The sequence below is a fragment of the Populus euphratica genome, unplaced genomic scaffold (genome assembly GCF_000495115.2).
Source record: "Populus euphratica unplaced genomic scaffold, PopEup_1.0 scaffold85.1, whole genome shotgun sequence".
Classification (NCBI taxonomy): domain Eukaryota; kingdom Viridiplantae; phylum Streptophyta; class Magnoliopsida; order Malpighiales; family Salicaceae; genus Populus; species Populus euphratica.
Window position 1 is genome coordinate 528805 of NW_011499898.1, and position 5318 is coordinate 534122.

General features: G+C 34.0%; 2 long non-coding RNA genes across 2 annotated transcripts in view; one reads left to right on the top strand and one right to left on the bottom strand.

The window, feature by feature from the left end:
* Positions 1–1938: 1938 nt before the first annotated feature.
* Positions 1939–5318, bottom strand: part of LOC105132357 (uncharacterized) — a 9694-nt gene continuing 6314 nt past the window's right edge. The window contains exon 2 of the long non-coding RNA XR_843565.1: positions 1939–1969. This is a non-coding gene — a long non-coding RNA (uncharacterized LOC105132357). The remainder of the gene's footprint in view (positions 1970–5318) is intronic.
* Positions 1955–5318, top strand: part of LOC105132356 (uncharacterized) — a 9918-nt gene continuing 6554 nt past the window's right edge. The window contains exon 1 of the long non-coding RNA XR_843564.1: positions 1955–2032. This is a non-coding gene — a long non-coding RNA (uncharacterized LOC105132356). The remainder of the gene's footprint in view (positions 2033–5318) is intronic.

Here is a 5318-nt window from a genome sequence, read left to right on the forward strand (position 1 = left end):
AAAAAAAAAACTATTTAAAACACAATTTCAAACTGCCTCAAACTCCACCATCCAAATTGTCAAGTCGGGATTGATTCGCTAGTCCACCAGGCATCCTATCTAAAAGATATTTTTTTGTCCCTGGAAGAATCTGGGGCTTGCCTTTTCAGGCCTAAAGGGTAAGAAGGACATAGCACACTGTGAATAAAGAGTAAAAAAACATGAATTACACATAACTAATAAATCTCCCAAATGGGGAAAAAGAAAAAAAAAAAGTTTACCTGAAAGTAAAATGCAGCAGGTAATTAACAATATTGAAAAGCACAATTCATTTTTACCTTTGAATGCATTTTAAAATTACATTTTATTAAAAAAAATATATATCAATTCAGTATTTTTTTAATAATTTAAATGTGCCAGTGTAAAAATTATAAAAAAGTATTTTTTTTCAAAAATATCTTACATTTAATTACCAAAAACACAAGATTATGTGTCGCTGGTTCAGGAGGAGCAAACAAATAGCTGAAAAGAAGTTTTTGGCGGTGGGATTTTTTGACGCTGAGATCATATCCTATGGGCCAGTGATTGATGACACGGGCTGTTTAGATGGGCTTGTGGGTCCTTTCCAGGTCATAATAGCCATGGTGGACCAACCTCCCTGACCGACAAACTGTACCTTGGTGATTTGTTTTCTTTCCTGTGCCAGTCTCCTAACCAATCCAAGGACAGGATTACGCTGTCGATAGTGATGTTTGCTCTTGTTCGCGGCATAGTTAAAGGAACATGTACAAATTCGGTCCCGAGGTCACGGATTTACCTGATGTTCAATGTGGGTGAATTCAGATCCATCCAGAACTTGGTTTCTAAAATAAAATGATGTGGCTTTATAAAATAATTTTTTTAAGAAAACATAGGTATTTACTGGACAGATCTGGTCAAAGTTTAAATAAATCAATTAAATTAACCGACATTTAACAAGTTAATTTTTATTTTTTTCATAAATAAAATCCAACAAAAATTAAACACTAAATTAGTAAATTGTTGGATTGACTAGTTAGATTAAATGAAATTTAATAATAATAATTATTGCATCTATATTGCGATGATTTTAAAATATTATATAATCTTTGGAAACAATAAATTTCTAACATTCTATTTTTTAATGAGAATATTTTTTGTTTAAAGAGTCGTCACTTAGTATTACGATTACTAAAAACCCTAACTGGTTAATAGAGATTCTATGATCCGAAACTGGTTAAGTAAAAAAAAAGATGTTATCACTCCTTAAACATCCTGCCTAAGACAGGCTGCATTGTTGATCTTTGTCATTAATTATTAACATTTTTTATTGGTTTATACTATGATTATTTATGTATAATATTCCTGATTCTGGTTCTAATAAATATTCAACTACGGATATTTCCAACTCTAGTATTGATAAATATTACATAGGTATCAAAATAAATAAATTTAAATCATCATTTTTTTTATTTCTGACTCTAGCGTCAGTGAATAACCAAATAAAATCAATTTATTTTTTACGCATACACATTATTTTTATTTTTATGTAACTAAATAATAAAATAAAATAAAATAAATTTATATTTGTATTTTTTATTCCTGACTCTGGCAATAATGAATATACCAAATAAATTTATTTTATTTTATGTTATTTTTTTTTGCATGCATATTTTTTTTATTTTTATATAACTAAATAAAATATAATTAAATAAATTTAAATTGATATTTTTATTCTAACTCTAATATTAATGAATAAATAAATAAAATATGAATTTTTTATACATACATAACTTTTATTATATATTTTTTTATTTATATTTTTGAGCTGGGCTAGACTCGGCTGGGCAAAAAAACTAAAGGCATGCGTGACTTGTTCACGCACGCACGAACACTGTGTGAAGGTAATTAAGTGTTCTTGTGACACTGAATTACTTTTTGAAATGAAGATGCAAAGGGGACGAAGTCATACCTGCTTCTGGAGATCGAAGATGCTTGCAGCGTTGATGATGATTCTCACCTACTGCTTCCTCTGGTCTTCCTTCTGTAACCACTTGTCTGTGCTTTCCTTCTTGATTTCTCAGTAGTTTCTAAAACTACAAAGAAGATTCTGGCTTGCTGTGAGTGTTCTTTGGTTAAATCCGGGTTTTTTCTTTGTTTGCAGGTCCGAAGACAATTTCAAGGATAATTCTCCTCACTATGTACTACCCTCTTGTTCTCTCTTTCTCTATGTATTTGGATTTGTGCTCTGTTTTCTCTGTTTTTTTTTTTTTGTTCTTAACTCTGTTTTTCTGGGTTGATTTTTCGGCTCTCTTTTTTCCTCCTTGTTCTAGGTTTTCTTCCTCCTTTTATAGACTCCCCAACCACTTCCTTTAACCAGGATTGTTATCTTCCCCGAAGAGATTGTGGGTGAGAGACGCGGTCCATGATTGGATCGACTTTGTTGCAGATCTTCAGCCTGTTGAATCAGGATGGAGAAGACAAACACGGCTGTTCCACCTACAACGACGATGTTTCAGCAGCAATGGATTCTTTCATTTTGACCCCTGAACTTTGGAAATTCAACAAATGGACCCCTAAGCAATTAAAAATTTCTTTTAATTTTGCCCTTTTGGATTAGTTTCAATTAAATCGCGAAATTGGTACACTGTATACAAAACAGTCCTTAATTCCTGGATTATTCAATTTGATCCTTAATTAATTCTTTTAAATTTTTCCCTTTTGGATTACTTTCAATTAAATTCTTATATTATAACACCGTTTACAAAACAGTCCTTAATTTCTAGATTGTTCAATTTGACTCTTAATTAAATCTTTAATTTTCAATTCTTTCAAAATTGATCCATTAACTCTTAAATTTTATAATTACATCCTTAAACCTCAAATTTTATGTTATCTTAACCCCATTGTCAACTATATTTAATTTTTATTATTTGTTCAAAAATTAAGTTATGACAGTTGCCTCTTTTTTATAATATTTACAATACAAAAACATTAGAAAATTTCATTTTCTTTAGCCTTTTGTAGTAAATTTTAAAAAGAAAAGTAGATACGAAAAGGAGTCTTGAAAACTTCGAAAACAATAAATTAACATATGACTTTTACAGAGAGAACATGTCATTTGGAAGACGGCCCACTTCTTTTATTTTGTTTTTTAAAAAAATAGATCAAATTGTTTTGGGCAACCTACCCGATGATAAAAGAAACGTGAAGAATTTTACAAGTGATCTAATTGTTCTAGTCGACCGGCTCGATGAAAAATAGAACCGCGAAAAGGGTTTTGCGAGTGGTCTAATTATTCCAGGCGACCTACTCGATGATTGAAAAATACGATGATTTTTTAGGTTGATCACATTGTAATGGGTTACCTGTCCAGATAGTCACATTGTAATGGGTTACCTGCTTAGTGAAAAAATATGAGGATTTTTTAGGATGATACTTTGTAATGGGTTACCAGCCTAGATGGTCACATTGTAATGGGTTACCTGCCTAGTTGGTCATATTGTAATGGATTACCTGCTCAGTAGAAAAATACAAGGATTTTTCAGCATAATACATTGTGATGGGTTACCAGCTTAAATGATCACATTGTAATGGGTTACCTACCTAGTAGAAAAATACAAGGATTTTTCAGGATGGTACATTGTAATGGGTCACAGGCCCAAATGGTCACATTATAATAGGTTACCTACCTAGTTGGTCACATTGTAATGGGTTACCTGCCTAGTGAAAAAATACAAAGATTTTTCAGGATGGTACATTATAATGGATTACTTGCCCAGATGGTCACATTGTAATGGATTACCTGCCTAATAGAAAAATACTAGGATTTTTCAGGATGGTACATTATAATGGATTACTTGCCCAGATGGTCACATTGTAATGGGTTACCTGCTCAGTGGAAAAATACGAGGATTTTCCAAGATGGTACATTGTAATGGGTTACCTGCCCAGATGGTCACATTATAATAGGTTACCTGTTCAGTGGTCACATTGTAATGGGTTACCTACCCAGTAGAAAAATACGAGGATTTTTCAAGATGATACATTGTAATGGGTTACCTGCCCAGATGGTCACATTGTAATGGGTTACCTGCTCAGTGGAAAAATACGAGGATTTTCCAAGATGGTACATTGTAATGGGTTACCTGCCCAGATGGTCACATTATAATAGGTTACCTGTTCAGTGGTCACATTGTAATGGGTTACTTACCCAGTAGAAAAATACGAGGATTTTTCAAGATGATACATTGTAATGGGTTACCTGCCCAGATGGTCACATTATAATAGGTTACCTGTTCAGTGGTCACATTGTAATGGGTTACTTACCCAGTAGAAAAATACGAGGATTTTTCAAGATGATACATTGTAATGGGTTACCTGCCCAGATGGTCACATTGTAATAGGTTACCTGCCTAATGGGAAAATACGAGGATTTTTCAGGATGGTACATTGTCATGGGTTACCTGCCCAGTGAAAAAATATGAGAATTTTTCAGGATGGTACATTATAATGGGTTACCAGCCCAGATGGTCACATTGTAATGGGTTACATGCCTAGTGGAAAAATACGAGGATTTTTCAAAAGAGTCACATTGTAATGGGTTACTTGCCTAGATGGTCATATAGAAAAATACGAGGATTTTTCAGGATGGTACATTGTAATGGGTTACCAGCCAAAATGGTCACATTATAATGGGTTATCTGCCCGATGGAAAAAATATGAGATTTTTTCATGATGGTATATTGTAATGGGTTACCTATCTAGATGGTCACATTGTAATGGGTTACCTGCCCAATGGAAAAATACGAGGATTTTTCAGGATGGTATATTGTAATGGGTTACCTTATCAGATGGTCACATTGTAATGGGTTACCTGCCCAGTGGAAAAATACGAGACTTTTTTTAAAAAATGACAAGATAGGGCTCGAAGGCGCACTATTCAATATATAGAGGCTCAAAGGAAGTAAGGGCTCGGAGGCGCACTTGAAAGGAAATGAGGGCTCGAGGGCACCCTTAAAAAGAGGTACAGTAGGAAACGCACTACCTTTGATGGTCGAGGGCTTGAAGGCTCGCTTAAAAGGAGGTAGGATAGGAAATGCACTTTCTTTGATGGTCAAGGGCTTGAAGGCGTGTTTGAAAAGAAATGAGGTAAGGGCTTGAAGACGCACTCAAAAGGAGATAGGATAGAAGATGCACTACCTTTGATGGTCGATGGCTCGAAAGCGCACTAGAAAAGAAATAAGGCGAGGGCTCGAAGGCGCACTCAAAAGGAGGTAGGATAGAAGATGCACTACCTTTGATGGTCGAGGGCTCGAAGG